At 37.2% G+C, this 15,037-nt stretch overlaps 1 protein-coding gene across 10 annotated transcripts in view; it reads right to left on the reverse strand.

Annotated features, from left to right (window-relative positions):
- The window catches only part of RAPGEF4 (Rap guanine nucleotide exchange factor 4), a 294,734-nt gene that overhangs the window by 176,633 nt on the left and 103,064 nt on the right, over positions 1 to 15,037 (reverse strand). The window contains exon 1 of one of the 10 annotated variants that reach the window (XM_047871394.1): positions 3,955 to 4,075. The exons of the other annotated variants lie outside the window; for them this stretch is intronic. The gene's annotated coding sequence lies outside the window, so the exon portion shown is untranslated. Of the gene's footprint in view, positions 1 to 3,954; positions 4,076 to 15,037 lie in introns of those variants that run through there. 10 annotated transcript variants of the gene reach the window in all.

The raw sequence follows: 15,037 nt of genomic DNA on the forward strand, positions 1-15,037 counted from the left end.
AGAATCAGAAACAGGCTCCAGGCTCTGAGCCATCAGCCCAGAGCCTGACGCGGGGCTCGAACTCACGGACCGCGAGATCGTGACCTGGCTGAAGTCGGACGCTTAACCGACTGCGCCACCCAGGTGCCCAAAAAAATTTTTTTTTAAAAAAGGTAAAGTTCAAGGAGGACAAGGAAATCCCTACATTTCAAGATTAAAGAAATCAAAGTCTCTTAAAGTCAGTGAAAGTGGGCATCAATTTTAAAATAGCCACATCCCATACCATCTTGTAATTAAGCTGCACTTCTCCAAGTACCGGCATTCAAAACATTTTCCATTCTTATTCTTACTGCTTATGTTTTAATTATTAACATAAAAGTCTTTTTGCTATTAATTTTTTATTGCAAATGTACATGATTTCTACTGTAGGATGAGTTGTGTAGACTTTTGAAAAGTAACCCAAGGATGTTTACAACACTGTTCTGATAAAGGATTTGCAAATGAGCATTTGACCACAACCTATTTGCTAGTTGGTGGTTTGGCTTCAATTTCCTGAAAAATCACAATAAATTATTTAAGGAATAACAGTTGTCAAACTTTCTGACAAGTCATAATGAATGGTTAAGTTCTGAAAGGTCAACCAGCTATCTTTTGGCTTCCATCTCCTCTTCAAAACCAAGCTATTTTGAGAATTTCCATTCCTCATGCTCTTTTTCTTCCCAATCCTGACACTATTTGTATCCTTTCAGTGGCATTTTTTTTTAACTCAGGAAAACTTAAATAAGTTCCAAGATTGCAGAAGAGCCTTATTATTTGCAGATTGTGGGTCTTGTCTGGGAAAAACTCCAAACATAGATTTGCCATTTTAGGCAATTCCTTTGAATTCTCACTCTATTGTCAGCGTTAGTCCTATATTATTGGTTTATTATTGATTTTTTTCCCTTTCCTTTTACATAAGTTAACTAGGCACTCCAATTTCCTCTTCTCTCTTCTTATGTCTTCTTGGTTTACAAGTCCCTGAAGAACTGTATTGTTTCAGCTTTGGAGGGTTTGGAGAACAAACCACACACACACACACACACACACACACACACACACGCACACACCCGAACCTGCCATTATCACAAACCCATAATCTTGGCTCTCAGCCCTCATGGTTGTTCCTTCTTTATAATCTTCTTCTTCACTTTACTTTAATATAAGCAGCTGCCACATTCTGTCAATTTTCCCTTTAAAATATATTTCAGATTCATCCTTTCCTCTGCATTTCCACTGGCACCATGCTGCCTCAGGTCATATTCTCATCAAAGGTTCTGCTCCAGATTCTGAGCCAGCTTTCCCGCTACCCTCCTCATTCCCTCCCCACATCTACCTCCACCTCCATGGCCAGCACGCACTCAGTCTGTATGGTGACTTATCCTGCTTATCTTCTATGAAGGAGGAAAGCACTGCCTGTGCACTAGGCACGTCTCCTTCTCACAGTCCTGCAGGATGAGGGTTACTTTCTTCATTTCACACAAGAGGAAACAGACTCTCTTGGGGGGTATTTTGTCGCAAATCACCTAACTTGTGAGTGGTCAAGTCACAAGCTCTCAAATCTTAAGAGAGGAGAGTCACCTTTGTTGGAAGGGGAAAATAAAGCCTTTGCATAGCAAAGATTTGATATTTAACCTCTTCAAAGTCAAGAAAGTAGACAGACTTGCAATGATTACCATAACAAGATAATGGTTTTCAAGAAATAGGATTTATACAGGAGAAGTATAAATCCACATGTCTGCTCTCAAAAAGTTTATAATCTACTTGGTTAGAGTATGTATCTAGAACATGCTGGGTAATTAGTACATGCTAAATAAATACTTGCTCAAGCCAGGACCAAGAAATTGAAGGAAAGTCCTTGCTACTCTTATTTTGGCTTGCCACTAATCGCATTGTTTAGTCACTGCTTCTTAATATAAAATGCTCTCTACGACACTTCCTCTTGACCCAGTCCCAAGGAATATCAGAACAATACAATGTTAGGAAAAAAGGCGTTGAGATTACTGGGCTGCCTTCCAACCCACAGGCCTATTTATTTTTCCTAACTACAAGATAATTATTGCTGGATATTATTATGGGATTTTTCCATATGTCCTTTAGTTAGGACAGTGATGACCCAATACAGCCTTTTAATGTACTCTGGTCTTCTGCCAGCTTACCTCATTCTACCACTTTGCCTTCGGTTTTTATTTTTATGACTATTCAAACTTCCCATTCCCTAATCAATACCTCATTTGGCCACTGCTACTGTTGACTACACACCTTGACAAAGACTCCTTGGAAAGGGTCTTTTTTGCTTGCAGCAGGCTCATTTGAAACGAGCTCTTGCTATGTTCATCATTTTGGCAAACAAGGACAAGTTCAAGGAAATTGGAGGCCAAACTTGACAGAGCACTGGGTGCAGCTGCTGGCCCAGCTGTGCAATGATTCTCAACTGGTCCATTACCTCCAAAACTCAACTATTCAGCACAGCCTTCCCTAGTCCAGCACTCCTGTTGGTCTAATATATTTGGCAACAGCCATTATTTCAGAAATGAATGCTCATGTGTATTTATAGCAAATCGCATGCCTGCTCTATCAACAATTAAAGAGATTAGGATTCAGCAGACATATTCCTCTAATTAGGACAAGATGGAAGACATAATATATAGAATGCTGCAGTCTGGTCAAGGTTTATTCCTTACTAACAAGACCACCATGCTGCTTTTCATCAGTCACTCATCCATTCTCTCTAGGGCCACCCTCCCCCTACAGAACACTCACTTCCTATGTCTATCCCATGGAATTTTCAGTCAGGGAATTGTTTGCAACTGACACTTCAAGTTTCCCCTTCCTCAGCTCCTCAAACCACACTTTAGGCTTGGTGGACTGTTTTAAAGCTTGTTTTGAAATAACGTGGACAGTACCATGTGGCCACTAATTTCATTCAGTTACGCCCTTCCCCTGGAGCCTCAGAGTATGTTAATATGCTCACACTTGTGTAGTCTTTCGTCTGAACAAAAGCCCGAACTCAGTGTCTGGGCCATAAATTCCATCTTGCTTCACTCTTACCCATGCATTATTTAAGCCATCTTCTCGGGGAGCCGGCATGAGAATTTCCCTCAGAGTAACAATCAGCAGGCGCTTTACGCGCTGTTCTAACGGGAAATGTAGGATATCTGAGAGAGTTCCACCCATTTGCAGTCTTGATAATGAAATATGATAATCTAATTTGGTAAAAATAAACTGTGAAATCAGAGATTTGAGGCGAAAACTTTAAAGATGCAATTCAGACGAGCAATCAATGCTTATTCAGCTTCTGTACCATCTCAGCTTTCTCCCTGTGCAGATGCTTAAGTGATGCTAAATTAAATAATTGACAAATTTTTAAAACTGTTGGAAATTGCCATCTGTACTTAATTTTGGAATATAAAAAGGTCCATAGAAAACACCCTTTATGATTATTTTGTCTAATAACAGATATGAAACAATACAAACATCCCAGTCATAAAATATAATGCATTCCAAGCAGTCTGGCTTACATATTCAAACACAGTTTTTCAAAACAAAAGACCACAGGAGGAAAGAAATGCTGGGTTACCACTGCATTTTTTTTTTTAAGTGAATGGCAAAAGAACTGAATTTTTAGTTTAAAAACCACCTTTGTAACCCTCACCTCCCCACGAAACAAAAAGCAAAACAAAAAACAAAACTCACCCACAGGCTTCCTATGGACAGTAAGGATAACCATCACTTTCTCACATTTCTCTCCTGGATAAACACGGGGCTAAACTGTCCTCTATGAAGAACTTTATTAGGTTGATATTATATCCATAGAAAATGAAGTCTACGACTGTAAATAAACATGCTTGAAGCTTCCATGAAAACACAGAAAGAGAAACAAGCTCCCCGCATGGGAACACACTGGTAAATACGTGGATAAAACAAGCTGAAACTTACACCAGACACTTCTCCCAGGTCCAGCACGGCAGTAGCCCTAAGGGTACATTCTAGTTTTTTTTAATCCATGTTCTGCTCTTCTCACTGATGGGACTACTCAGGCACATGGTCAAGTTGCAATCAGCTTCTCCCTCAGTGATGTATGAGAGCTAGGCTGATTTATCTTGTCTTTCTGCAGCATATTAGCACTAATGTTTCTGCGTATGCATCCTACCTTTCTTTAGCCGTAGCCCCGGCTTTATCATTGGTAATCTAAATTAAAGAGCCAGTGAACAGAGCAGGGTTGTTGTCCCCCACCCCTCCCTGTTTTCCATGAAACAATTGCCAGGCAGTCATTCCCGGACAAGGATTCCACTGTGTATTCTATCGAGCCTCCCCTTCAATATCCCATTGAGACTGGAAGTTAGTCGCAAAAGGATAGGTCCAGCGAGACTGTCTTAGTTCAAAGGTCTATTTATGATTTATCCTTTAAAATGGTACGAAATGACCTCAGGAAATACGAGGGAGAGCTGTCATTTGCCAGGTTTTTCAGCCCAGAATACAGAATTGACACTGTTTACAAAAAACAGAGTAACTTGATACCCCACTCATTGCCCACTGTTAGGGCACCTTCTGCTGACTTTTTTTTACTGACAAATCTTTCTTTTTCCACCCAGGTTTGTTTTACATATGCATAATTTAATGTTAATTTTAATGAGGAATATGAGTGCTATGATTTGGCAAGTTATATACAAGAAGTACAAAATCCTACAAAACTTTGGGGGAATCAAGCAAACAAATTGTTATTAACCTTGTTATAACCTACCAATAAATACTGTCTGAAGCAGGAGCCAAACACTGTATTTAATTCAGGAGGTGTCAATTCCTTTCTTCAAGACACATTTGGAATTTTTTCAATCTCCACAAATGTTTGGGAAGAAGAAACATGTCAGAGTACATTTTTATCTCTCGAAAATTTTGCTCTCTTAGCAGCATCTCAATGCTTTTAACTCAGATTTCCAATGATTACTGAAATATTAGGTTTGTTTTCTCATTTTAAGCAACATAACTTTTTAACAGCTGTTAAGCAACAGGATTTGGTGGATAACAAAGTATAACAAGTTTCATCTCTATTTTTGTGTATTTTTGTTAAGAGAAAGCATGATTGTTTTCATAATTATATTACATTTTTAATTTTGCTTTTTCAAGTTAATAAATTATGACATATATTTTCCATAAAGGCATAAAATATAGACTTGTCATTTTTAGTAGCTTTTTGATATTCAATTCCCTAATTCCTTGATATTCATATTGCTTTAATACTTCATTGTAAAAATAAAGTCTCTTTTCAGAAATGCAAAATACTCACATTCTAGGCCCTTGACTCTCCCCCACACACCCCCCTGCCAAAGAAAAAGTCAGTCTCAAACTTTCTGCTTCTCAATATTCTTCAAAATTGTAGTTGAGAGAAATAACACTTGGGGGTTCTGCTTGAAGACTATCTGGGGTTTAGTTCTTCTAGATTGTATCTCTGGGTTAAAATTTAATCTTTTACATTAATTTCTACACTCTAGAACTGGGTTATATTAAACTGCTCCACATACATCCAGAGTAATTATTTCAAAAATTCCAATCTGGGCTTGTCGCTCAACTGCTTAAAACTCTGCATTGCTTCCCGTTACTCTTAGGATGAAAGCCAAAATCTTTATCACGGCCTTCAAGGACTCAGTTTTATTAAACTCAGAAGATAAGCCCACCTTCCCAGAACTGAGTGGCTGGAATTCAGAACCATCAATCAATCAAGTATTGAACCCCTGCTCTTTACTGGCCAATCAGCTTGACTGCGGTATCCGAGCACTGGTGTGGGATGCCGAGAGAATTCCAAAATCAAATACATAGGCCCTTCCCTTTAGTTTGAAAGTAACATACGTGAATAAGATTTCACTACAAATCAGCTTACAAACTATGGTGAAATCAACATGAAGCCAGCCAGGCTCTAAAATGCAAAGTGAAGATAAAATCAAGGGCTACAGGGATAAGATGAAACGAATCATTTCATGAATGTTAACTGAAACTACTTAGTCCAGAGGAGAAAAAGGGAAACAATCAAGAAGGAATAGTACTGCTCAAGTTTTTTTTTTTTTTTTAAGTTTATTCATTTATTTTGAGAGAGACAGAGACAGCATGAGTTGGGGAGGGGCAGAGAGAGGGAGACAGAATCCAAGGAGACTTTGTGCTGCCAGTGCAGAACCTGATGCAGAACTTGAACCCATGAAACCATGAGATCATGATCTGAGCTGAAACCAAGAGTTGGACGCTTAACTGACTAAGCCACCAAGGTGCCCCAAGTTTGGTCTTACTGTTATGCTTCCAAGGTCTATGGTTCACATCAGCTAAATCTATCTTAAACTTACCTTCTTAAAAGTCAACTATCCCATTACTGTGGTTTTGAATTTCATCAATAAATAATTTTTAAACATTCATTATATTACTGTTGATATTACTTTCCTTCAAAAGTTCTCTTTATTTTAATCACTAAAAGAACGACATGATAAACTACACCAGTTTCTAAGTAAGGCGGCCCAAGGAGTACATCACAGAACCCTGAAAATATGAAATTTCTCATAACTAAAGATCTACTTTCCAATTAACCAAAAACAACATAATCCTTTAATACAACTTGTGTGTAAGCTTTGTACATGAAATAATGTACACACCCAAAGATATGAGAAGTATCCACTGAGTAATGAGATCTTGAGAACGGTCCAATGCATAAGGACTTAACACCAGAAGGCTCCATGAGTCCAAGAATATTTACTATTCTTCCTGCCATTGTCTTAAAAATTCATATCATTGAAGTGTACCCTTGGACCAAATCCTAAGACTCTAGAACCAAACTACTTGTGTTCAAATCACAGCCCTGCCACTTACCAATTGTATGACCTTGGGTAATGTACGTAAGCTTAATGTAGTGTGTCTTTAAATTCATCTATAAAGGGGGATAACAGACTTCTGCTTTTGGTCATAAAAATAACTCCTATCAGACCAACCTTTTCACAGATAACAATCATGAACTCTGGATTAAAATATTAAAAAACAGGGGCAACTGGGTGGCTCAGTTGGCTAAACAGCTGACTCTTGATTTTGGCTCAGGTCATGGTCTCACAGTTTGCAAGATTAAGCCCCATGCTGGGCTCTGTGCTAACAGGGCAAATTCTGCTTGGTATTCTCTCTCTCCTCTCTCTGCACCTCCCCACTCATGTTCTCCCCCCCGCCTCACCCTCTCTCTCAAAATAAATAAACTTAAAAAAAAAAAAACCTTTAAAAACACAGCTATCTGGGGGCGCCTGGGTGGCACAGTCGGTTAAACGTCCGACTTCAGCCAGGTCACGATCTCGCGGTCCGTGAGTTCGAGCCCCGCGTCAGGCTCTGGGCTGATGGCTCAGAGCCTGGAGCCTGTTTCCGATTCTGTGTCTCCCTCTCTCTCTGCCCCTCCCCCGTTCATGCTCTGTCTCTCTCGGTCCCAAAAATAAATAAAAACGTTGAAAAAAAATTTTTTTTAATTAAAAAACAAAAAAACAAAAAAAAACAAAAAAAACACAGCTATCTGAAGGCACTGGAGAGTGACCAAGAGCAGGCAGGAGTGAAAGGGGAAGATAACACTTGAAAAAATGGCTCTTGATACATTACTCATGTTTTATAGCTTTTTGTGTAATGGGAGACCTAGTCAGTTCCACGTGGTAGCTAGATCTCTGGCATGTTGTAGCTAAGAAATCAGAGATGACAGCAGCTATGAAATGTGGGAGGAAATCCCAGAGAGAAGACAACCACAGAGGAGAAGCCTCAAATTCAGTACATAAAATCTGAGAAAATCTCTTACTACTCCCAATACTATACATATGTGGAGCAGACCTCAAGTATCCCAGCAAAGATGACAAGAACTAAGCATATTTCTGCTAATGTCCATCACAGGGAAGACCAAGTTGGAATCTGACTTCCATTAAATTAACTGCCTGCTAAAATAGAAAATCAATTCTCTTTAAAAGTATATGACAGAATTTAGAATCTCTATGTCACTCACAATGTCTAAGGTACATTCCAAAATTACTAGATATGCAAAGAAACAGGAAAACCCATTCTCAAAAGAAAAGAGAATCCACAGAGACGTACTCCCAGATTATGAAGATACTGGAATTAGTAGACAAGGATTTTTAAAGCAGTTACTGTAACTATGCTAAAGGATATAAAAGAAATTTCAGCAGAGAAGGAGAAATTATAAAAAGAACCAATTGGAAATTCTAAACCCAAAGAAAAATTTGAAAAGAAAATTTACTGGATGACCTAACAACAGATTAGAGAAAAAAAATAGTAAAAAGTTACCAGTGAACTTAAAGATAGAACAATATAAATTATCCAATTTGAGAAATAGAGAAAAGAACTTTAAGAATGAACAAAGCCTCAAGGTCCAGGGGGATATAATAGCATGTCTAACACATGTGTAATTGAAATCCCAGAAGGAAGGGTGAAGAGAGAATAGGCAAGAAAAGAATTCTGAAAAAATAATAATCCAAATTTGTAAAAACAGACATAAATTTACAAATTCAAAACTCTCTGCCAACTCCAAACAGGATAAATAAAGATAAAACAAAATATAAACCCATGCCAGGGCACATATTGGAAGTGCTAAAATTCAAAGACAAAGAGAAAATCTTGAAAGCAACCAGGGGAAATGGCATATCACACACAGGATAAAACCACACTAATTTTTCTTCAAACATAATGTAGGCTCAGAGATAAAAGAATGACATCTTTGTAGTGCCAACAGGAGCAACAACAGTCAAGCTAGAATTCTATATCTGGCAAAAATATTCTTCGACAATGAAGGTTAAGTGAAGACACTTTCAGAAAAACAAAACCTCAAAGACTTAATAGCCAGCAGATTTAAACTATTTTCAATGTTGAAGAAAGTTCTACAGGATAAAAATAAATTCTACAAAAGGTTATTTGGACCTACAGAAAGAGAAAGGAATGAAGACCACTGAAAATGGTAAATGGGAAATATGTGAGTAAGTGTAAAACACACACACACACAAACACACACACTCCTTTGAAATTCTTTAAAAGACATAAAACTATTTTCTATAAACTATAAAAACTATAGTGTTATTATAACACTATGTTGTGGGGCTTATAACATAAGCATGATGACAATATAGCACAAAAGATGGAGCCAGTAAATGAAACTATGCTGTTGCAATGTTCCAGTGCTTGACATGAAGCAGTACAATATTACCTCTAAGCAGAATGTGAAAAGCTAAAAATATATATGGTACTCTCTAGAGCAACCACTAAAAATTAATGCAAAGAGATACAATTAAAAAGTCAATAAAAAAATTAAAATGGAAATTGAGGCAGCCATGAAGATACCTGCCTCACCTGGATCTCCCTTCTAGAAGAAACTTGACAGTTGTGAGGAGTGTGGTTAGCTGACAGCATCTAATGGCAGCACCTTAGGGATCCACCGTGAGTGAATCAAAGCTATGTTCTTTGCAGTTAGCCAATAACTGACCATGACAGGGATATGAGCACTTGGCCGATTCTGCCCAGTGCAATATTCATCTATCAGCAATCTTTGATCAAAATCCTCCATCAGGCTGGCAGAAACTTTCTCAAAATCACAGTGCAGTTTAAGGTTCTTTCTACCCTATCCTCCTTTTTTGTTCCTCCTTTCACAGATGTCAGATACCTGCTCTCTCTCCTCTTTATCTTTTGATGGTATTGCACCCTGCAAATCTCTAGCACTTGTAACTTCACCTTGGCACCTGCTTTCTAAAAAACCAAACTAATGCAGAATTCTAAAAGATATTCAATTAATCCAAAATAAGTCAGGAAAGGAAGAGAGAGGAACAAAAAAGTAGATGGGACAAAGAGGAAAAAAATAGAGAACTTGTAAATCTAAACCCAATCATATAAACAATTATATTAAATGTAAACAGACTAGACACTCCAATTAAAAATGGAAATTGCTAGAATGCATAAAAAATTAAAACTCCTAAGTATGCTCTCCGTAACATTTAAATACATGGAACAGATAGTCTGAAAATAAATGCATGGAAAAAGAGAAAGCATAAGAAAGCTGGAGTGACTATATTAATATCATATAAACTAGATTTCAAGGTGAAGAGTATTACTGGACATAAAAAGAGACACTTGATAATGATAAAAAAAAAAGGCATCTGAAAGAAGAAAATAGTAAGTGGATATGCGCCTAAAAATAGAGCATTTTGAAACAAAATTGACAGAATTAGTGAATAAATAGACAAATCCAAAATCGTAGTTGGAGATTTTAAGACTGTTCTCTTGGTAATTAATAGAACAACAAGACAAAAACAAAACAAAACAAAAAACAGTGAGAACAGGGAAGACTTCAATATCACTATCAACTACACTAACCTAATTGCCATTTACACAACACTGCACCCAACAACTGCAGAATACACATTCTTTTCAAGTGTACATGGTACATTCACCAAGATAGACAATTTGGTGTGCTAGAAACAAGTCTCAATAAATTTCAAACGAATGAAATTCTACCAAATATGTTTTCCGACTATAATTAAATTAAACTAAAAATAGTAACAATAAGATATCCAGAAAACCCCAAATATTTAGAAATTGATAACAACTTCAAAGAAGTCAGGGGCGCTTGGGTGGCTCAGTCTGTTTAAGTGTCCCACTTCAGCTCAGGTCACGATCTTGCCGTTTGTGGATTCAAGTGCCATGTCAGGCTCTGTGCTGACAGCTCGGAGCCTCCAGCCTGCTTCTGATTCTGTGTGTCCTTCTCTCTGCCCCTCCCTTGCTCACACTCTGTCTCCCCTCTCTCAAAAATAAACAAACACTAAAAAAATTTTTTTGAAAAAGAAAATGAAGAAATCGCAGCAAAGATATTTTGAAGTAAATAATAATGAGCACGCAATATATCAAAATTCGTGTGCCATAGTTCAGTAATTAGAGGGAGATTTATAGCTGTAAATGCTTATAGTAGAAAAGGATAAAGGTAGGGGCTCCTGGGTGGCTTAGTCAATTAAGCACCCAACTCTTGATTTCAGCTCAGGTCATGATCTCACCATCATGAGATCCAGCCCCATGTCTGGCTCCATGTCAGGCTCTGTGCTGGGCAGGAAGCCTGCTTAAGATTCTCTCTCTCCCTCTCCCTCTCCCTCTCCCTCTGTCCCTCCCCTGCTCTCTCTCTCTCTCTCAAAAAAAAAAAAAAAAAAAAACCCACACAAAAAAATAAAAAGAAAAGGATGAAGGTATAAAAGCAATGACCCAAGTTTCTGCGAAGGTAGAATAAAAAACAAATCCAAAGGAAATAGAAAAAAGAAAACTGTTTTTTAAAAGAGCATAAATCAATGAAATAGAAAAACAGAAAAGCAATAGAGAAAATCAAGAAAACTGAAAGTTCGTTCATTGCAAGATCAACAAATTTGACAAATTCCTAGCTAGACTGAAATAAAACTAAAATGAGGGAATACAAACTACCAGTATCAAGAATGAAAAAGATGTCTCTACAGACCCGACTATATTGAGGGATAATAAGTATGATAAACAACTTTGTGTCAGTGAACTTGGGAATTTAGATAAAATGGACACATTCGAAAAATAGAATTTACCAAAAGCAACACAAAATGAAATTAAAAGTCTTAACAGCTCAATCCTTATTAAAGTAATTGAATATACTACCAACATCCTTCACATAAAGAAAATTCCAGCACAAATGGTTTCATATTCAAGGAAGAGAGAATGTTAATCTTACACAAACTTTTTTGAGAAAACTGAGCAGGATGGAACCCTGCCCAACTCATTGTATGAGGCCAGCATAATCCTGATACCAAATCTGAAAAAGATACTATAAGAAAAGAAAATTATGGCTCAGTGTCTACAAATATAGACACAAAAATTCTTAGCAAATATTAGCAAATAAAATCGAGTAATATATAAAGATAATCATCCTGTTTTACATCATGACCAAGTAGGGCTTATCTCAGGAATGTAATACAGTTTTAACATTTAAAAACCAATTATTATAATTGATACTATTACCAGAATAAAAGAGAAAAACCATATAGAATGTTAATATACTCAGAAAAGAGTCTGACAAAATTCAATACCAATTCATGATCAAAACTTTCAGCAAACTAAAAACAGAATCTGTTTTATCTTATTTAACTACAGAATCTGTAGTTATCTTATTTAGTGGTAACATATTGAATGCTTTTCCCCAAGATCAGTAACAAGGAAAGGATGTCCACTCTCACCAATTCTATTCACCCTGTGCTGGAGGTCCTCAACAGTACAAGGCAGGAAAGATAAATAAAAGGCATAAAGGTTAGAAAGAAAAAAATAAGACGCCCACTTTTGTCAGATAATGTAATTGTGTAGATAGAAAAACCGCAAAGAAATGAAAATGGGATAATGGTAGCTACCTCATATAGTTGTTAAAAGAATCAAGTGAGTTTCAGTTTGAAATGTGTTTAGAACTGTGCCTGACACACACTATGTAAGCATTAAGCAAAATTTAAAACTACATATACCTAAATATAAAATCAGGAAGGGTTACATATTAGCTTACTGACGATGAGTATTTATTCATCAGAATAGCTAATAGAGAGCTACTTCAAGGAATAAAGTTACCCTCATTCTGGGGCCCAGATTATGAAAAAGTTCAGGGCAAGGAACACCAGAATGGCTAATTCTCACTAACATTCCAAAAACAGAAAGATGAAGTGTGTTATAGTTTGACACTGTCTACAGTGTTACTGCTTTTATGTATGATTTATTATGTCTACATAGTCACATAAACAAGTCCAGTTGTTTTTAATTAATGCATATCTTGCTGTGATCTGTAAGTACTCTTACAGCAGAGTATCTATGAAAGACGTTTAAGTAAAAAAAAAAGAAGTTGGTATAACTGTAGTTACAGTACAATTCAATTTTTAAGGCAAAAAGATATGCATATGTTATAATTGCATTGATATGTGCACAGGAAAATGTCTGAAATATCCAAATGAAAGTGTTAATAGCAGATAGCTCTAGATAATGGGAGTAGAAAGGACTTTCACTTTTGGGGTGCCTGGGTGACTCAGTCATTTAAGCGTCCAACTTTTTATATCATCTCAGGCTGATCTCACAGTTTATGGGATAGAGCCCCACATTGGGCTCTGTTGATAGCATGGAGCCTGCTTAGTATTCTATTCCTCCCCCCCCCACCCCGCCCCTACCACTTTCTCTCTCTCTCAAAATAAAACAAACATTTAAAAAATATTTTTTAATTAAAAAAAGGACTTTCATTTTTTGCTTAATATCCTTTGCATATAGTTTGAATTTTTTTAAAAAAATGTTTAATGTTTATTTATTGTTGAAGGAGAGAAACAGAGCGTGAGTAGGGGAGTGAGAGAGAGAGAGGGAGACACAGAATCCAAAGCAGGCTCCAGGCTCTGTGCTGTCAGCACAGAGCCCGACAGACATGGGGCCTGAACTCAAGAGTTGCAAGATCGTGATCTGAGCTGAAGTTGCACAGTCAACAGACTGAGCCACCCAGGCTCCCCTATAGTTTGAATTTTTAATATTTATTGATACTTTTGTAGTTTAAAAGGTAAAATAAAATCCCTTACTAATGCAAAAAAAAATCAAAATTTGAAAGTCACAATGTTTAGAGTCCTTCCTTTTATTTTCTAAGTCAAACAAGAGAAAATGAATTCTTTTGTGTTTTTTAAACAAAGGTAGAGTTTTATGTTAGACATCAAGAGCATATTCCAGATATCTGCCTCTCTAAGATCCTTCCCAGTGCCCCCACCTCCCTCTACCCCTAATGGGGAATGGGAGAGTTACAAACCCAGGTCAGATCAAAGATTCAGCGTATGGTCACAGGAGGCTCATCAGAACTGAGAGCATGATAAGGCAGGGAGCTTGATGTACCTGTGAGCCGGCCTGCTCTTCTCTAATTCATACCTTCTCACTGTACCTCGACTCCAGGAATTAGCTTCCCCAACTCCCACCCCTGCATGTGTGGAGACCATGGGGAGGAATATAGATCAGAGACAATCTATTACCACTGGAAGCACAGACTTTAATTAAAATGACCTTTTAAAATGTCTAATTCATCTACAGACAACCACTTCCCAGGTAAAGAAATGAGTCCATGGAAGTAACTTGCCCAAGGTCACAGGGTTACTACATCGTCACGGCAGGATTCTTGAGTGTCAGGATAGCATCTTTTCTGCTACAACAGAGAGAAGGTCTAAAAGTGCATGCCCTATTAATGCTGGACAAGGGGCTGTGCCTTCATGAACAAAGAGAGAAGAGAAGGATCCAGGCTCAACCAGGCTCAGAAAGGAGCAGACTTCCTGCCTTTATCATAGACTTTAAATTGGAGTGCAAACATCAAAAACTGGCTCTGGCATTCATTTACTTTCATTACTAGTGTTTCATAAGATGCATATACGCTTTCTCTACAAATAATCCATTAGTATAAAAAGGAGAATGTTTCCTATTTGAGATATGCCTTGGGGCCACATCATTCAAAGATGCTTTTAGTATATAACTAACACTAATGAAGGGCTCTTGTTAGAATGTTTTCCACATTTTCGTTATAGGCAATAGGAAACCTGGAGATACTTAATGCAATGTGTTCTATTATGCTCTATCAAATTGGGTTTCTTTTTAATAGTGGGAACTATGAATCAGTTTCTAAAGTTTAGGAGGCTTGGGATTGACTTAAAATCAATAAATCAGAAACAGATTCAACCAAGTTATCCTGCAAACTTGTCAGGAACTATGAAGAAATCCCTCATTCCTCCATAATAAAAAAAAAAGAAAAGCTCCCAAAGAACAGTCAAAATAGCACTCCCAAAGATTATGAGCTAAAACCCATACTTAAAATAATTGATAAGCAAATAAGAAATCATTCTCACTTATTTATCATTTTAAGTTCTCTAAACTCCTCTCTTACAGGTGGTTATTTATTAACACCGATAAATGGTTATAATACCCTCAGAATAAAATTGAGCCTTTGTGCAACATCACATTTTCCCACTAATAACAG

This window comes from Prionailurus viverrinus, chromosome C1, assembly GCF_022837055.1.
Source record: "Prionailurus viverrinus isolate Anna chromosome C1, UM_Priviv_1.0, whole genome shotgun sequence".
NCBI lineage: Eukaryota > Metazoa > Chordata > Mammalia > Carnivora > Felidae > Prionailurus > Prionailurus viverrinus.